The sequence below is a fragment of the Pongo pygmaeus genome, chromosome 3 (assembly GCF_028885625.2).
Source record: "Pongo pygmaeus isolate AG05252 chromosome 3, NHGRI_mPonPyg2-v2.0_pri, whole genome shotgun sequence".
Classification (NCBI taxonomy): domain Eukaryota; kingdom Metazoa; phylum Chordata; class Mammalia; order Primates; family Hominidae; genus Pongo; species Pongo pygmaeus.
This window is the reverse complement of record NC_072376.2, coordinates 102,694,656-102,715,881: the sequence shown is the minus strand read 5'-3', so window position 1 is coordinate 102,715,881 and position 21,226 is coordinate 102,694,656. Positions and strand designations below refer to the sequence as shown.

The window sequence follows — 21,226 nt, the reverse complement described above, 5'->3', positions numbered from 1 at the left end:
CATCCCATGCTCATAGATAGGAAGAATCAATATTGTGAAAATGACCATACTGCCCAAAGCAACCTGCAGATTCAATGCTGTTCCCATCAAAATACCACCATCATTCCTCACAGAACTAGAAAAAACAATCCTAAAATTCATATGAAACCAAAAAAGAGCCCATATAACCAAAGCAATACTAAGCAAAAAGAACAAATCTGGAAGTATCACATTACCAGACTTAAAATTATACTACAAGGCTGTAGTTACCAAAACAGCATGGTTGCAAGGAAAGTGAGGGATGTAAGACTACATATTTGATACAGTGCACACTGCTCAGGTGAGGAGTGCATTAAAATCTCATAATTCACCACTAAAGAACTCATCCATTTGGCCAAAAACCACCTGTATCCCAAAAACTATTGAAATAAATAATAAAACTAACACATATGTACTATTAATTGTATTTATAGTGTACTGAAAAATGGCTAGAAACATATCAAATCATTATGACCGTTTATCTTTGAAAGTGAAACTATAAGTAAGGAACTTTTTATATTTTAACATTATTATACTCTCTTAATATTCTTTGAGTTTCTTACACATATTTCACTTTGATATTTGTGTGTGTTTGTTTTTGAGATGGAGTCTCACTCTTTCGCCAGGCTGGAATGCAGTGGCATGATCTCAGCTCACTGCAACCTCCGCCTCCCAGGTTCAAGTGATTCTCCTGCCTCAGTCTCCCGAGTAGCTGGGACTACAGGCATGCACCACCACGCCCAGCTAATTTTGTACGTTTAGTAGAGACGGGGTGTCACCATGTTGGCCAAGATGGTCTCAATCTCTTGACCTCGTGATCCACCTGCCCCGGCCTCCCAAAGTGCTGGGATTACAGGCATGAGCCACCATGCCCATCCGATATTTTTTTAAATGAGTAAATAATTATTTTTCTGGGATGTCATACCAGTAGCCCTTAAATACAGAATGGGAGTCATCAGCCTATAAAAACCAGAAAATATTCTCTGGCTATAAAGTCTGGAACTTAAGTTCGAGATCACTTCCTTTCAAATGATTGAAGTTAACAGCTAGGAAAACTGAACAGTGTGATGGTTAATTTTATGTGTCCACTTGACTGGGCCACAGACTGCCCAGGTATTTGGTTAAACATTATTGAGGGTATGTCTGTGAGTCTATGAAGATGTTTCTGGATGAGATTAGCATATGAAATCAGTAGCCTGAATCAATCAGATTGCCTTCTCCAATATGAGTGGGGCTTATCCAATCCCTGATGGCCTGAATAGAATAAAAGGCTGAGTCAGGGGGAATTCACTCCTCTACTTGACTGTCTGGGAGCTATGTAATTGACTCTCCTGGGTCATCAGACTGCCAACGGCAAATCTTGGAATTTTCCAACCTCCATAATCATGTGAGCCAATTCCTTATAATAAATAAACATTTACTTAAGTATTTACATGTTTATGTTAAATCTCTCTCCTTTGTCTATCTAAGTATCTATGTATTTATGTATCTATCTAACTATCTGTATCCTATTGCCGCTCTCTCTCTCTGGACTAACACAAGGAGCATCCTATGCTATTTAGACCATAATTAATCTCTTTTCCACTAGCATAAATCCCTGCTTTGCTGATTTGAGTTTTAAATACATCAACAAATATTTTTTTTGCTCCCTTAAACATTTATCAAGTGCCCTTTATGTGTCATGTTTTATAAATAAAAACAAAAGAACTATACAAGGTCCCTGTCCTAGAATCATAAGCACTCATTTTTGATGAATAATATTTGATAATGAATAGCAATGATGCATTGCTTATATAGACATATACATACATATATATATATATAGACATTTCATTTTATAACATAAGACACGGATATTTTATGCCATCTCCTTTCCTTTGTTTGTTAACATACTGTTAATTTGCAAATAATTTTTATATCTGCTGTTAATACCACCACTATTTTGCATAACAGTGAATATAGCAATCCCTCTCTTATCCATCAGGCATATCTTCGAAGACCCCCCACCAGTGGATGCCTGCAACTACAGATAGTACTGAATGTCATAAATACTATGTATTTTCCTATATATACATACATATGGTAAAATTTAATTTATAAATGAAAAACAATGAGATTAATAATAATTATAAAACAAAGCAATATATTGTAATAAAAGTTATATAAATGTGATCTCCCTCTTTCTCTCTCTCAAATATTTTACTGTATTCAACTATTTTTATACCATGGTTGGCCTCAGATAACTTAAGTCGTGGAAAACAAAACTACAGATAATGGGGAACTACAGTAAATAAAATGATCACTGACCCACTTTTCATTTGTCGATCCATTTATGAACCTGCCATAGCAATCTCAAGGTGAACTATGCAAACTTATATCTTATAATGAATCTTTCTGATTCTGAGTTTCTCAACCTTAATATATTGTTAATATAACTACCTCTAGAGAAGTATTCTGCTGACAGCCTACTCACAGAGCATGTAAGACCCAGCACTCAGTAAACATTTTAGAATATGATGGGGAAAGGGCAATGTCTTCAGAATCAACAGCCATAATTCAGAATCAACACTTAAAAACTGTGTAGCCAAAAGCACAGTTAGTTTGTCCGATTAGAAGTTTCTTAATCACTAAGTCAATAATGCCCACCCCAGAGAATTTTACCATGGATTAGATGAGATAACATACACAAGACACTAGAACAATGCCTGGCACAATATATTTTGGCTATTATATCCTCTTCATCTTAATCATCTTAATATTACATATTTTGGTAATAGAAAGTGAGTCAGGTCACAAAGACTGCAGGAAGATTTTGAGCATGAATGGAGACTATAGGAATTGGCTCCTCCATTACTCAAATAACCAAGGGAGAACTTCAGATGGACACAGAACAGGGCCAATAAACATGCTTTTCAAATATGTGAAAAATATGAAAACAAATTATATGAGATGAAGAAAAATTTTGGCATACTTCTGGATACAATGTGGCAGAGTAAGAGTGAGAATTCTAGAGTTAGGCTGCAAGGTAAATGCCACAGTTCTATCATTAACTAGAAATGCTGCAGTTCCATCACTAGCTAGCTTAGATAAGTTACGTAAACATCTAGAGCTTCAGTATCCTCATCTATAAAGTGAATGACAAGTTCCTACCTATTGTGACAATTGGGTGACATTATACATGTAAAGTGAACAATGTCCCAAACACTGAAAATGAACATTACCATACTTGTACACTATTGGCAATCTGTTCTATAAAGACTTCTCTTGCTTTAACTGTGTTTTTTTTACACCTCTTTGGATGATTGCAACATTTATAATTTCTATGTAATATATTGCATTTAAAGGTTAGATATCTATTCTGTAATCAGTAGTTTCTGTAAACCTTATTTTAAAAACAGATATCTGAAAATTGTTAGAAAGTACAAATCCTATGTTTGCAAAATATTTTTGTGAACATATAAATTTTTCATTTACCATTGTCAAACTGTAAACTAAGCTTTGAAAATTACTATCCTTATGATTAAAATAACCATAATTTATAACAATCTATTTCTATAAAATGATTCACATTTATTAAATGCAGAGCGGAGTAGAAAATAATCTAAAAATGAGTTAAGAAAATAGTCCTCCATTTACAGTAGCATTCACAAGAAAAAATCTCTAGGAATAAGTTTAATAAAAAGTGCAATACTTGTACTCTGAAAATGACAGAACATTACTGAAAGAAATTAAAGACATTTGATGGTCATTGATTAGAACACGTGTTATTACAAAGATGACAAATCACCCCAAACTGATACAGATTCAACACAATCCTTGTCAAAATCCCAACTGGCTTTTTAAAATTGCAGAAATTGATAAGCTGCTCTTAAATTTCATATGAAAATGAAGCCAGAATAGCCAAAACAATTTTGAAAAAGAGAACAAAGTTAGCGAACACACAGTTCCCAATTTCAAAACTTACTACCAAACTACAGTAATCATGACACTGTGATACTGGCATAAGGACAGATATATAAAGCAATGGAACAGAACCAAGAGTACAGATAGCCCTTACATTTTTGGTCAGGTGATTTTTAACAAGGGTGAGAGGGAAAATCAATGGAGGAAAGAATTGTCTTTTCATCAGATGGTCCCAGACCCAGGGACAAAACAATGAAGTTTAACTTCTTTTCCTGCACTCTACACAAAAAGTAAATCAAAATAGATCTTAAGCCCAAATGTACATGCTAAAGCTATAAAAGTCTTAGAAGAAAACGGGAGTAAATCTTAACAACTTTGAGTTAAACAAAACCTTCTTAGATACAATGCCAAATGTATAAGCAAAAGTAAGCATATAAATAAATTAGACTTTATCAAAATTACCAACTTTGTTCTGCAAAAGATACCACCAGGAAGGTAAAAGACAGCCCAGAGAATGGAAGAAAATATTTGCAAACCATAGATCTGATAACAAATTATCTATAATATTTTAAGGACCTCTCAACTCAAAAATACAATCCAATTTTTTTAAAAAAAGGCAAAGAATCTAAATTGATATTTATGCAAAGAAGATATATAAATGACCCTAAGGACATGAAAAGATGCGCAACATAATTAGCCATTAACAAAATGGAAATCAAACTCACAATGAGGCACCACTTTATGCCCACTAGGATGGTTATAATAATGGAGATTGATATTAATAAGTGTTCTCCAGATTGTAGAGAAACTGGAATCCTCCTGCATTGCTGATGGAAATATAAAATGGTATAAGTGTGTTGAAAAACATGTTGGCAGTTGTGCATGAATGTTCATAGCAGCATTATTCATAATAACCAAAAAGTGAAAATAACTCAAATGTTCATCAATGGATCAATAAAAAAATACATGTGGTAGATCTATACAATGGAATATTATTCAGCAATAAAAGGAATAAAGTACTGATACATGCTACAACATGGATGCACCTTGAAAACATCATGCTAAGTGAAAGGAGCCAGTCACAAAAGACCACATATTGTATGTTCTATTTATATGAAGTGTTCAGAATAAGTAAATCTATAGAGTCAGAAAATATGTTAGTAGTTGCTCAGGGCTGGGAAAGAGTGGAGAATATTGTGGGTGATTGCTAATAAGAATTGCATTTCTTTTGGGGGTAATGAAAATGGTTTAAAATTTACTCTGAGTTGCACAATTCTGTGAATATACTAAAAAATCATTCAACTGTATACTTTAAATGGTTGGCTTGTTTAATATGTAAATTACATCCTGCTAAAACTATTAATAATCAATTTGATATTATCAACTGTTATCCTAGCAAGCTTTGCATTGACAAAACTAGTAATCTCTAAAGGTAGCCACCCCTGTCTCTAGTCAATGGGCTTCCCTTTTTAAACATGGCAAGTAAGAAGTTCAAGTTGTTACACAGATCAGCTTTCTTGTCTGATGGGTTATGCATGAGTAGGGCTGTGGAAGTATGCCACGTCTTTGCCACAAAATGATTTTATTTTCCTGTAATTATAATCTAGACATTTGCTACTGCAGTCTATGACTCAACAAAAATAATTAAGATTTTAAAAATTCTGGCCAGGCACAGTGGCTCATGCATGTAATCCCAGTACTTCCGGGAAGCCAAGGCAGATCGTCTGAGATTAGGAGTTTGAGATCAGCCTGGGCAACATGGTAAAACCCTGTCTCTACAGAAAAAAAAACGCGAAAATTAGCTAACTGTGATGGCGTGCCCCTGTGATCCCAGCTACTTGAGAGGGTGAAGTGGGAGCATCGCTTAAGCCTAGAAGGTCAAGGCTTCAGTGAACTGTGATCACACCACTGCACTCCAGCCTGGGCAACAAGAGTGAGAAACTGTCTCAAAAAAAAAAAAAAAAAAAAAAAATCTAAAATTCTATGGATAAATCAGTCAATGCCAAGAAAATTGATCATTTAAATCCACCCTCCTCTAGACCTTGGTAGAATACAAGATGTAGCAGAGAAGTAGCATCGGAGAGTTACAGGGTATTTAATGGTGGTGCATACCCAACATTTACATAAGGACCTGAGCAGAAGGTTAGTGTTAAGTGCCCAAGCCTTTGAAGCTCTCTACATACTGATGTGTACATTACTGACAAAGTGTCATGATTCTGAGGCAGGGTCTGTAGTACAGGACCAGCAAAGCAAAACCCACTTAGGAAGCCAGAAGCAAGGAATACAGTCAAGTGACATTAAGAACCTGCTAATGCATGTGAAGTTATCATCAGGAATTTTTTATGTCCAGCTTTTCATCATTACTTTTATAATTTAATACATTGATTCAATACATATTTATTAAGGACCTGTTGTGTGACATGCCCTAGGAAAACAATGGTATGCAAGAGAGACAAGGTCCTTCTGCCAGTGCTATATGTGCTTGTTTCTAAAGTCCTTTACCAATTTACCATGTGTTTCACTTTCAGCACATGCATATATAGAACTTTGAAACCTATAAATCTAATCAAAGAAATAGCTAAATACATTTGCCCAACTTATTCAAACTAATATAATATACAACTCCTGCCAGTATTTTATTTAATGAATATAGACAGCTGAAATAATTTTTAAATTTTGTCTCTATCGTATTTTTGGACCCAAAAAAGATACATTGGCAATACTGGAAAATTTAAGGTAAATAATATCTTTCACTACAGGTTGGGAAATTGCTTCATTCTAAAGATCAGATCAAAAATGCTTTTTTTAAAAAAAAAACATAAATAAGAACCAGCTAGTCTAAAAATAAAAGAAGTGCAAAAGATGATTTCATATATAATATGTATGAAAATGACTATATATTAAAATAACTGTAGAATTCATTTAATAGCCCAGATATCTCCCTATAAATATGTAATTTATTATATATTCCTAATTATACATGTTTAGCCTGGATTTACATTATACTAAGATGGTCACTTCCATTCTCTCTCGGTATAGAAACAGATGTTTTCCAAATTCAAAGTAGCAATACTAATTTTAAATGATCTGTAATACTTTCTCAGTTTTCAAGTTAAAAATCCCATGTTTACATTAACTGATTAGTTTAATTCTATGGAAAATTATGCTTTAAAATAAAATCTGATGGTGTGAAAAGTCAGTCACTTTAATATTCACTGCATTTCCCACAGCAAGTTTTCTTCAATATATTTTCTTAAGTTATGTTTTCTATCTATATTATTCCAATATTGTTGTGAATTATTATTCACATAGTAACCAGGATGTATCAACAACTATGACAAGTTTCCTTTTACCTGTCCTCAACTCTGTACAAGATAAGAATTTGATAAAGATTTTATGCCTAATGTTTGCTACGGGACGGAGCTGCAGTTTTGCTTTCCACAGTTTCAGTCACTCGTTGGCAATGGCAGTCTAAAAATATTAACTTGAAAATTCCATAAATAAACAATTCATTAGTTTTAAATTATATGCCATTCTGAGGAGCATGATGAAATCTCACGCTATCCTGCTTTGTTCCTCATGTCAATCATCCCTTTCATGCTGTAGGCGCTACCTGCCCTTTATAGTCATTTTGTAGCTGAGTAGGTTATCATATCAACTGTGCTTGTGCTCAAAGAACCCTTGTTTTACTTAATAATGGCCCCCATGATGCTGGCCATTTGGATATGTCAAAGAGGAGCCGCAAAGTGTTTCCTTTAAGTGAAAAGGTGAAAGTTCTCAACCTAATAAAGAAAAAAAAATCCTATAGTGAGGTTAGCTAAGATCAACAGTACAATAAGATATTTTGAGAGAAAGAAATAGACTACATTCACATAACTTCTTACATAGATGTTATAATTGTTCTATTTTGTTATTAGTTATTGTTAATCTCTTACTGGGCCTAATTTATACATTAAACTTCATCATAGGTACATATGTTGGGAATTAGAAAGTATGCCTTATGAAAGCAGGGATTGCATCCATCTGTTTTCATTGCTGTACCCAGCAGTGAAACAGAATACCAAGCACCAGCAGAGACTCAATAAACATTTCAAGCAATACATTTTTACTGAGAACGGGAGAAAAAGAGTTCCGACAAAAGCCATCCTTGTTGGACTGGGTTTATTACATGCTCTTATAGTAGTCCATTGTTAGTTGAGAATTAACTACAGTGTTTTTATTTGTATCTCCTAAAAATAAGAGGAATTGTATAAAAATGAGTAAACTTTGTATTTCAGTCAGCAAGGCACTAAAAATGATAAGTACGGAAACAAAGGCACATGTTAACAAACCAATCAAATCAAACAGGGTTGAAATTTGATTTTGCCACTTTTTAACTGTATGACCTTGAAAAAAGTTTGACTTGTCTGAACCTTAATTACCTCGTGTAAAATGAGGAATACACACACACACACACACACACATTATTTTTAAGGACAAATGTTGCTAAAAGTCAAAATGGTAATGTATGAAATGTAACTATAAAATTGCAGATGCTTAATAAAGACTACATTTTCTTTAAAACACCAATCCACAATTAGCCACAGGATGTCAGTTGTTCAACTGGCTTGTAATCCTAGTAAATAATAATTCTCCCTCCTATGACAGGCGTGACTATTTCAGGACGACTGAATATTTACAGAACAATATTAATTATCTTATCTCTAATTTCCATTTATAGTTATTCCCTAAGGAGAAAACAAACAAACAAAAGGCTGCTTTTTTTTTCACTTTTCTTAGGCTATTAGATTCCTTGTGGTTGCAAATATTTTATAATGTGTTCTGGGACAACTAAATTAGATAGAAAAGCCCAACATTTTGAGCTGAAAATCATCACTGCACTTGTCCTTTTCACCCTTTGTTTCACAAACACCAGAAGGTGAAGGAGAGAGTATATGAAGTTGGTCTGAAGGAAGTCAGTTATAGAGGCAAAAACAGAAACACTAAACTGTTTCAACTAAAAATTCTTCATATATAGATCCATGTACCCATTTGGAAATATAACATAAAAGTTACCTTGATGTTCAATTGTCATTTTTACAAAAGTGCTCTGATTTTTACAAGATACAAGAAATAAAAACTCTGTAGTTAATTCTACACTAACAATGGGCTGTTATAAGAGCATGCCATAAGTCCAACCCAACAATGTCTTTTTCCTGAACTCTGTGACTTACAAGAAGGAAGCCTAAAGATCCTAGCACACCCATGACCTTAGAGAAGGGGTCAGCTACCAGCACCTTGTTTCAGCTGAGGACACTAATTACACCACAAAACAACAGCAACAAAAATCAGGCTAAATGTTTTCAAGAGCTAAAAAGCATTGGACATATTTACCCTAAAAACGTAATGAAAATTATTTTTTAAATGTCATTCACAATTTAAAAACTGTGTGAACAAGTAGGCCTTTCATGATGTTTAAAATTCCCTTGATTTTTCTCTCTAAAAATTCAGAATAATATAATCTCCAGTACATAAAATAATCAGATGAAATATATAGCTTTAATATTTCAAATTAAAAGTAGCTACATTTGTTGTGCATCGTTTTGATGCCAGTTACTTTTTTATTCATTATTACAGTTAATCCTCACAAAAACCTTACATGAAGAGATAGTATTATTTTTATTTTGTAACTGAAGAAACATCTTAATGAGATTACTCTGTGGCTAAATTCACAGAGCTAATGACAGAGCTGGAATTCAAACCAGGATCATGTGACTCTAAAGCTCATTTTCTATTCACCTGTCTATGATGCCTCTAAACATATTTCTAAGCATTTTTTATGACATATACATTTTTAGACTGATATGGTTAGGCTTTGTGCCCCCACACAAATCTCATTCTGAATTGTAATCCCCAGGTGTTGAAGGAGAGACCTGGTAGGAAGTGACTGGATTATGGGGGTGGTTTCCCCATGCTGTTCTCATAATAGTGAGTGAACTCTCATGAGATCTGATGGTTTTATAAATGGCAGCTTTTCCTGCATCCTCACTTCTCTCCCCTGCCACCACGTGAAGAAGGTCCTTGCTTCCCCTTCCCCTTCTGCCATAATTGTAAGTTTCCTGAGGCCTCCCCAGCCATGTGGAACTGTGAGTCAATTAAACCTCTTTCCTTTATAAATTACCCAGTCTCAGGTATTTTTTTATAGCAGTGTGAGAACAGACTAATACATATATCTTTCTAGCAAAGCATTTAACCTCTGCCTGATAATATCATAACAGTTCCTTATTAAAACAATTGATAAATTTTTCTAATGCTGGACCATTTGTCAGGGCACTTACTGATGAGAATGTAATATTTCTTATTATAAACTGGTAAATTTGCCTATTAAAACAGACTCATCTTGCCAAGTTTAGAAACTCCATGAGTCCATTAAGCATCTTACTTGTTACATTTAGCAAAACTCTGTCTCATAATTTTCTCTCCACTCAGAATAGTCAGATGTTTAACCTATAATATTTATTAAATAACCTCTGTGTGCAGCCTCTCTCATTAAGAGAAAATAATACAATCTTTAAGAAACTCGTTTTCTAATTGGAAAAGTATGATAAATAATCCTCAAAATACTCAAAATATTCATTGGTATAATGAGATAACAGAAGACAAAAGGGATTATTCACTATTGTGATAATTATTTTCATTTCTATTCTAGTTAAGAAGCAAAGTTGAAATAAACACACTTAATTTTTGTTATGTGTACCAAGAGTCTAACAGGAAAATACCACTGAATGCTACAACAGCAAAAAAAAAAGGTTCCCACTTGTAAGAGAAGTAATAATTTTTTTAAAAATTATAATATATTCCCCCTGCCTATTTATGTCACATTTTCATTTTCACCTGTGTATGCACTTTAGGGAAAAACATAATAAAAGTTAAGTGACTATATATGTAATGGAAATTACCAGCTGAGGGCTGATATAGTGGCACATGTCTGTAACCCCAGCGATTTGGGAGGTTGAGAATGTAGGATTGTTTGAGGCCAGGAGTTCAAGACCAGCCTAGGCAACAAAGCAAGACCCCCTCTACAATAAAAAATAAAAACATGGCCGGGAGCGGTGGCTCACGCCTGTAATCTCAACACTCTGGGAGGCCGAGGCAGGTAGATCATGAGGTCAGGAGTTCGAGACCAGCCTGACCAACATGGTGAAACCCCATCTCTACTAAAAATACAAAAATTAGCCAAGCATGGTGGCACACTCCTGTAATCCCAGCTACTCAGGAGGCTGAAGCAGGAGAATTGCTTGAACCCGGGAGACGGAGGTTGCAGTGAGTCGAGACTGTGCCACTGCATTCCAGCCTGGGCAACAGAGCTAGACTCCATCTCAAAAAAATAGTAAATAAATAAATAAGTAAATAAAAACAGGACTGGCATAGTGATGTGCACTTGTAGTCCTAGCTGCTTGGGAGGCTGAGAAAGAAGGATTACTTCAGCCCAGGAGTTTGAAGCTGCAGTGGGCTATGACCACACCACTGCACTTCAGCCTGGAGAAGAGACCAAGATCCTTTTTTTTTTTTTTAAGAGAGAGAGAGAAAAGACAGCAAGATCAACTAGCTGAATATTCAGTCTTTAAATTCCACATGGAATTTATGAAATTATCAAGTCCCTAGCACATCAAGAACCAAGCAGTTTCACTATTTTTAATTTTTAGAAGCCACACTATGTAGTAGAAAGGGCCTGGGCTTTGAGGATGTGCAATCTAAGATTTGTATCTCTGTTAATTACTTTGGGCTGTATGACCTTGTGCAAGTCTCTTGTGGTCTTTGAACTTGCATTTAAAACTTACAACAGGTCCTGAATAATTTGTATCTTAGTGAAACGATTAGTAAAAACAACTAATTGTGTGCATATCAGTCACATACCTAGTGGACACTCAATAAATATGCTCTATAATTAATTATTATCCTTTATAACCAAAGGGGGAAAAATTATTTTTTAAATCTTAGTTTTCACTGAGCCATGGAAATGATGTATTTTGTGGTTATCTGCTGATAGCTTACTACATTGTTCACTAGGTTCATGTTCTTGTCCATCATTTTATTATCTCTTCAATACTCTCATTTATTATCATCATCCCTTTCATATGCTTTTTTGTTCTAAATAAATTGTATATTTTTGACTCAATTATTTTGTACATTTCTTGGTACTGTAGTATAAAAAAAAATCAACAGTTTAAAAGCTACAGATTTTAAGTTCCTTAACATTGGGAATAGTGCCTAAGAGTACTCCTAGGTCCACTACATTTATGCTTTGTTCTTTTCTTTTCTTTTCTTGTTTTCTTTTCTTTTCTTTTTGAGATGGAGTCTCACTCTGTAGCCCAGGCTAGAGTGCACTGGCGCAATCTCGGCTCACTGCAAGCTCCACCTCCCATGCTCAGATGATTCTCCTGCCTCAACCTCCCAAGTAACTGGGATTACAGGCGTGCACCACCATGCCCAGCTAATTTTTTTTCTTTTTAGTAACATCGGGTTTCACCATGTTGGCCAGGCTGGTCTTGAACTCCTGATCTCAAGTGACCTGCCCACCTTGGCCTCCCAAAGTGCTAGGATTACACATGCCCAGCCTATGCTTTGTTATTTTCATGGTAGATAAAGGTAAATTCATTCATAGATCTTAAATTCAGGGTTAGTAGATTTAACTAATTAGATTTTATGATAGAAGATTCTTAGAATACAATTTCATACCAAAGCATATTTCTTGTCCTATAATCATTCCATTACTAATTTTATAGATGTGAATCATAAGTTTTTATAGCATCACCTATTTTCCATACTACAATTAAACCATTTGTATTTAAGTATTAGTTTCTCAATATTAATGCTCCTGCAACACTCTTAAAAATGAAATTGCTAACAATGTATCTGTTGGATTTATTCATGTTGGAATTTATTTAACCACGTGTACCCCTTTCCTTCTTTTCCCTAAAGAAAAAAAAAATAGCACCCTAAGGAAAGATTACCAATCCAAAGCAAATTGTCAAAGGAATAACAGTATTTCTAGACAGGATTTTTTTCTTTTAAGAAAGAATAAATGATGTATAACAAAACTGTTCTGGCTGCTAGGAAAATAAAATGTGCTTGCCATTGGTAATTCCTATGTTAAAGCAACAATAGACATAAATATTGTGAATGATTTAGCATCTAGCTGTTACTGTCGTTCATAATAAACCATCGTTATCTAGGAATTATTAATATGTATCTTTGTAAATATCATATTTGATACCAGCATGCACCTGTCTGTCTACCTGTCTCTTACATATACATAATATATAATAGTTGGCAACTCATTCATACATGATTACAACAGTATATGAACATGAAGGTAAATGATAGCACCTATAAAGCACCAGAAAGCAGTCACTAATAACTTTTTCTCACCTAAACCACAATAGTGGTTGTACTAATAACAGAGAAAAACAATGACTGACTAGTAACAAATTGGTCTATGCACTTGCATGTTCCTTAGTGCCCTATCATCAATATTGCTCTTTAGCTTTGTGAAATGAACTATGTGCTATTACTAGTGCACACTCTGGGGCTAAACAGTCTCCTCACTTGCTTATAAAAGTGATCTAAATTGTTTTAATTAGAATAGAGTCTACTAATACACCATGAATTCCTTTGACTAAAGCTGCTCAAACACTCAAAGAATTTGAGCATATTTACAGTGGTATATGTAGACAGGCTTTCATTCCCACTGCAGAGAGCTATAGGTGGTGTCTTTGAAGGATATGGTGAAAACTAAGCACAGGCCTAAGCTCAGCTACTGAAAACTAGGATAATGTGACTAATCCAGATGGACAAGTCCAAGGGGCTAAAATTAGGCACCTGAAAGCAACATGACATTCTTAAGGCATTTAGATTTTTGCCACAATATTAGCTATAACCAGCACCTAAATGTAAGGCAATGTGTGCTAGTTATGAATTAATTGCCTCCCAGCTCCAAATGCACCTTTCCACAAATATATGTCCTATGATCATAGATAGAATTCTTTTAAGTATTTCTTCTTTACAATGGGCGTGATGCTGAGTGTTCCCAGTAGAGGAAGCTGGAGGGACACTGCAGGAGGAAGGGGCTCTTCTATGTTTTCTGGTGACACAGGAGTCAGTGATTTGGGTAGAGGTATGAGGACATTCAGTGTAGCCCTGCCAAGCCATGCAGGGTATAAGAACGTGTGGTTGATTGCCAATATTGCAGTCTCAAGCTAGAGACAATCTTCCCAAGGACCTCTCCAGAAAGAAATGCCCATCAGAGTCAGAATTCCCCCTGTAGGCCTGTGGGCCATCTACCTAAAGCCCCCTCCCCTCCAGCAGTCCTACTGAGCCCACTACAGGCTGCATACTCTTCCCTGGAGGATGCTCATGTCCTCTGAAACACAGCCACTGGTTTGGTTATCCATGCCGACTGTTCTACTGGCCGCCAGCTTGCCCCATGACTATGGGCCATCTCTGGATGCTCAGCCAAACTTGAGAATTTCTCTGCTCTCCAGTGAGATGAATTACACCTTCTCTTTAAGATCTGATCCTCTTCCAAGTTTGTCATTCTTTGGTTACACTCCTTTAGCTTCAGGGTACCACTTAGGTTTCTCTGTATCTTAGAGAGAAGTTACTCCTTTGTTATACTTTAATAATATTTTTAAATTAAACTCACTAGTTTAACCTACTACGTGGTTTTCCTCTTCGAAGTGGACTAGTTGATACACAATTCTTCTAAAACTTGGTATTGAATCAATCTGATTATGATTCACATTTGGAAACAATTATAAGCTACAACTAAGAACAAATAAAAATACAGAATTGGGGCAGGTGCAGGATCATGCCTATAATCCCAGTACTTTGGGAGGCTGAAGCAGGAGTCACTTGAGACCAGGGGTTCGAGATTAGACTGAGCAACAATGCAAGAGCCCACAATTACAAAACAAATTAAAAATAATTAGCTGAGCATAGTGGTGGCTACAGCAGGAGGATTGCTTGTGCCCAGGAGTTGAAAGCTGCAGTGAACCATAATTGTACCACTGCTCTCCAGCCTAGGTGACAGAGTGAGACTCTGCCTCTAATATATATATAACTGATCAATCTATTTAAAAGGAAAAATCAGTCGATTACACATTACAATATCAAGTAAATGAGTTATTTTGAATATTAGCTAATCGTAGGACTTATATTTCAAATACATAGTAGCAATTTTTTACATTAATGTGCTGATCTTTCTATGTCAAAGAGCAATGCATAAAGTGCAGTATATGTCTCAGTATTACTGAAGTGATCAATATAACTGACTGTAGCCTTCAAAATTGGTGTTGTTTACATAGATTAACTCCTATGGGATGTATGTTTATTGTTTCCTAATTAATGTCCAAGTGTGCTTTTAATCGTGTTAAACAACTACTCAAAAAATGTGTTTTTGTTATTGACTAAAACTTTCTGGCTGGGCACGGTGGCTCACACCTATAATCCCAACACTTTGGGAGGCCCAGGCAGGCGGATCACCTGAGGTCAGGAGTTCAGAACCAGCCTGGCCAACATGGTAAAACCCCGTCTCTACTAAAAACACAAAAATTAGCTGGGTGTGGTGGCGGATGTCTGTAATCCCAGCTACTCAGGAGGCTGAGGAAGGAGAATCGCTTGAACCTGGGAGGTGGAGGATGTAGTGAGCCAAGATCATGCCATTGCACTGCAGCCTGGGCAACAAAGTGAGACTCTGTCCCAAAAAAAAAAAAAAAAAAAAATTAATGCTAGAAGAAATCCACCAAGCTAATATTTTAAAAAGACTGTTTTCAGAAGATTTAATTCCTATAGAGCTCCGTTACAGACAAAACAAAACAAAATCCAAAAGTAAATATTCTTTATAGTATTACAGAGATCATATTGTTCAAACTGTTCATCCTTGATTCTTTCAGATGTATGTGTGTGTATGTGCACATGAGTTGAGGGGGTGTGAGAAGGAAGTGATAGGTACCCACGGCAGAAAAAAGTCACATTCAACCAGGACAGCTCTGTTTCAGGGGCAGTATCACCTGACAGTAGAAAACAGTTTAGGGTTAAAAACAAAAGCAGTAACAAAACCTGCATCCTAGGCAAAATATTTCATAGAAAATGTTAGCTGTTGCATTATTTTATTTGGCAAAGCTTGTTTTTCCCATGTGAGTCTTCAATACCATTTGTACAAGCCAGACTGAGCTCTCTAATGCCTCACAAGCTTTACTTCATTAAGACCTTCTTGTAATCTAAAGGAATCATGTGAGGACCCTTAATAAGGTATGCAACAGAAGCAATGATTAACAGACCCCCAGACTACTTGATCACTAGAATACCATTCCTGGAGTGGATTGCTGGGTATCACCATACCCCTACCTCCCCATTATCCCGGATAAACAACTGAAGTTATATAAGGTACAAAGGCTTCAAAAAAAAGGTTTGACTTTTTGAGCTATAGTAATCAATTTTTTTACAAACAATGTATTCTGACAGGATTTTCCTTTTCTTATCAGCACCCTGGGATTAATATAGGTTCTCATTACCAGCACCTAGCCCAAGAATTCTCTCTTTCTGCTGTTGAAGGCTCTGATAAACATACAATCATTTTCACAAACACTCTAGGGAGCAAGACCACAATTTTGATTAAGAAAACTGTTGAATATTAACTAGCAGGGCTCACTGAGACAATAACTGAGCAACTTGTCCTTGAAAAACACACTACACTAAACCTATTCTCAGGGAGAAATGTTGGTGTTTGACAGCTGCCACTACTCTGGAAACCTAGAATGCATCTTATTATGGTAGCAGTCTTTCAGTAAAATCACCATAATTAAGGTGCTGTCGTTATTTTCAATTTAAAGTTCTCCTTTCACAGGTTGATAAATTCAGACATTAAGAAAAAGTCCACCCTGTGGTAGAATTCAGTTCAGACAATACTGGCTTCATATATAGGTAGGTTGTGGGCCTTCCATTTCCAAAGACTTCCCATATAGTTATGGTTTTAATTGATTATTTCCCAAATCGTTATTTTGCCTTGTCTTAATTTTCTAAGGATGTATGAATGAAAGTTTCTGTGGCCTATACAACAAAGATTAAAATTGATTTTAATCTTTTAAAATTTTCTTGGAAAAGCTATTGAGAAACACTCTGCTCAAGTAAGAGCTCTGAATTCAACTACTTTCAAGTCTCATCTGCTTAAACAGGTTTAGAGCATAAGAAAAAAATTTATCTAGAAAAAAACTCTAAGCACAGCACAAAGAGTTCTTACACATACTGTTAAAAGGAAATGAAAACATTAAACGCAGATGACAGAGGGGATATTAAGTACTCATAAACACTAATATTTATAAATGCCATTTGTCTTTCTACAAATTTTGAAATTCTTACTCTACAATTTTAAGTACATTAAGAGAACATTAGCATCTTCATGCAGATAAAAGACAGAAATTCCCATTAAAAACTAAAAATGAAGGAGAATCAGAAATGTAAGACAATTATATTTCATTTCTCCCTGCACTGCTTTCTCATCTTAATTTTACCTATAAATAGACTTCTTTACAATATACTCTGGCATGTAGCTTGCAAAATATAACAAAACCCATATCCTTATAGAGTTGCTTAAACACAATGCCATCACTGGTTTGTTTTTTATGAATCATATACTAACACATTTTTCTTTCATTCCAACTTTAAAATTAAGAAAACCTAATCAAATAAAAAGAAAAATGCATGCTAAATATACACACACACACATAGAATACACATATACACACACAGTATGACAACATCTATCATGTTATAATAACTTTAAATATAAATACATCCCAAAATTCCCACATTTAAATTTTTTAATAAAATTACATTCCTAAAAACAATTACATTTCTCATGAAATCTACTGAAAAAAAAATTAGAGTCCTAGATGCAAATTCATTCCACAAACCAATAATTTGAAAAACCAAGAACCTCACCTTATTCTAAATGCAAATTACTTACCATATTATTTACCAATCCCCATATTCTCAATTAGAGAAAATAAAACACAAAACTCTCAATTGTTATTATCCCAGGTGGGATAGAAATATAAACTTTCACTGGCCTCAAATAAGAAAACAGATTGTTTCACCCTTAAGAAAAAATAAAATAGTCCTTGATGCAGAATATCTTCATCAAGATTTTAATACAACTTTTTCTTTTACGCCCCATCCCCTGTCCCACTAGACTACTGGTAAACAATTTTTTTTTTAAGCCTCTGGCATAGAACTTAGAGCTCTTTTCTCCTCATACGCTTTTCTCAATTAAAAAAAAGTTCAAACAGGCTTTTGCTTTCAGTTAAGACAATAAAGAATTCAACAACGTAAGATTCTTTTCCTCTAGTTAAAAATTCTTTATTTTAGCCAGGCGCAGTGGCTTACGGCTGTCATCCCAACATTTTTCAAGGCCATGGCGGGAGGACTGCTTGAGCTCAGGAGTTCAAGAGCAGCGTGAGCAACATCTCTACAAAAATTAAAAATTAGCCAAGCATCGTGGCATGCATCTGAAGTCCCAGCTACCTGGGGGCACTAAGGTGGGAGGATGTCTTGAGCCTGGGAGGTCAAGGCTGCAGTGAGTCATGATCATGCCACTGCATTCCAGCCTGGGAGACACAATGAGACACTGTCTCAAAAAAAAATTACTTATTTTGCATGTTTTTAGTAAATAGAGGTTTGTAAATTTGAATGCTGTTTTCCTATTTTCCAGGTTTGATAGACTATTGCCCTTCTTGTGAGTTAGGGTTAGAAGCAAAAGTAAAAAGTAAACCACTCCCACTAACAAAATCATCTTGTCCCTTGGTAAGTTTTTTGATATGAGGTATATGAATTATTGATAGAGCTTCAAAGATAGACCTGAATTTTTGAACTCTAGTATTTTTTTTTTTACAAAAGCACACCGAAACCACTCTTGGTTGATACCAAAGTTATTTACACTTGCATAGTAATTCTTTAATAATTATCATGATTCAATTTTTGCACAGATAACTAAGTATAAATTTATATGTATTCAGGATTATGAAATGTGAGTGCTTTATTTCTTTCAAACTAAAATATCTAATGTAGTTAAGACTAAATTATGTTCATTCTAGGATTCGAATGTTTATGTTCCTGTTTCCAGGGCTAATGGAGCATTGCATGAAATAAGAAAGAGCCTCTGGGAAAAGAAATCTCAGAAGAAGAAGGGAAAAGAAAAATGAGGTGCACATGTTTGGTTCAAGGCCAGTTGTCCCAGATGCTAGGGAAGATAAAACATACCTCCAATTGTCTTCTATCCCAGGCTTCATGGGCTTAAGCTTGAGTCCTAAGGCAAAGGATCTACAGGTAATGAGCAAGTGAAATCTAAAAGCAGCTGCTTGTCTACAGAATCACCCTGGGACATGGAGAGCCCAAGGCATCAGCAGAATTGGCACTGGCAGCAGCAGGGCTTGCAGTGTTGGCAGCAGCACTAATAACAGCAGTGGTGCAGTTAGTGATAACAACATATTTGGCAACAGCAAGAGTTCCTTTAACTCCTTATACATTAGCTCCCTGCACCTTGAGCATACACAGCCCGGGTCTCGATGGTAACAGAGATGGCAGACAACAGTAGAAGCCGCAGCAGCAGCAGTTTCTTCTGTGCCAACCAGCAGCACTTTCGTCTCTCAGTAACTGAGAGCACAGCAAAGGAAGCAGGAGAATAGAAAAGTTGAGGAAACATGATGGGCATGACGGGATGGGCCTTACAGCCAGCCATAGCTGGGTTAAAACCAAGGACTGCCATTTAATATATCACACAGTTTTTAAAAGTGAGTTACAGTGACACTGCTCAAATTATTTAACCTCTATGCCTCAAATTTATTGTGTATAAGATGGAAATAATAACAGTCCCCATCTAATATGATTGTGATAATGTTTAATGAGATAATTTAAATAAATAACTTAGCAGAGTATCTGTCAGATAATAGGGACTCAATAATGATCAGCTTTAAAAATGTAGAGGGCAACTCAAAAACTCAGTGTGCTGTGAGGCCTATTTCTTCCCACCAGGTCTCACAGAATGTATCAATGGACTCCAGAAGCATTTTCAAAAGAATAAGAAAGGTTGGGCCAGGCGCAGTGGCTCAGGCCTGTAATCCTAGCACTTTGCGGGCGGATCATCTGAGGTCAGGAGGCCAAGACCAGCCTGGCCAACATAGTGAAACCTCATCTCTACTAAAAATACAAAAATTAGCTGGGCGTGGTGGTGGGTACCTGTAATCCCAGCTATTTGGGAGGCTGTGATAGGAGAATTGCTTGAGCTGGGGAGGCAAAGGTTGCAGTGAGCTGAGATCATGCCACCGCACTCCAGCCTGGGCGACAAGAGTGAGACTCCGTCTCAAAAGAAAAAAAAAAAAAAGAATAAGAGAGGTTGGAGTACGCAGAGGCCCACCCAGAGAAACGTTATATTTCGGCAATTATTTTTGCCCTAGATCCCCCTGTATAAATACAAGAGGTCTGGGAATACAAAGGCTGCCTAATATTATTATTTTCTGATTTAAAATTTCAAACCTCAAAAGTATTTGTTTTCCATTGATATCATATAAGCACAACATTTTTTAAATGTTTATTTTTAAAAGTAACCTTAAAACACTTTATTATAACTCGATTAAGAAGTAAATTTCAGCACATTTTAATAGAATATATGTAAGAAAGGCATAATTTAATTGTGTCTGATAAATGATTTTTATTATTTATGTGTCATGTGCTAATTATCCAAGATCTGAGTGCATCATTCATATTGATACATATTAATAGAACAAAATAAAAAATACTTTTCAAATGATAATAAACAGCACCATGATTTCTACTCCTTTTTCTATAATAATTTTCAATGTTAGTGCTACTTGCTCGGAAAATTCCTCATAGCTGAATACATGTTGCAAGGAGCTTAATTTAAACAGATGTCTTTTACTAAATACTGATGTATTTCTACCTTTTGTGCTATGTTTAGCAGATTCAAATGACTTTATGTAGTTACAAATATTAGGAAGTAAAATAAATTTTAAGGACTATAAGACGAATGCAATTTTGCAATTCGGCAGAAAACACAGATTTCCCAAAGTATAAAGTTGGTGATTTAGACAGATGTCTTCTCTACTTCAAAAGGCATCTCATGCAGTAAAACACACTAAGTTTTCTTAGAATTGTTGTAAAATGATTATCCAACTCTACCTAAAAGCAAACAAACTACAGATCATATTAATCTGATAAATTTGCCATTTTAGTTCTCTCAACTGTACCTTTC

The 21,226-nt window shown here is 35.4% G+C and overlaps 1 protein-coding gene across 10 annotated transcripts in view; it reads right to left on the bottom strand.

The window, feature by feature from the left end:
• Nucleotides 1-21,226, bottom strand: part of CCSER1 (coiled-coil serine rich protein 1) — a 1,459,661-nt gene that overhangs the window by 1,344,735 nt on the left and 93,700 nt on the right. The window lies entirely within an intron of this gene.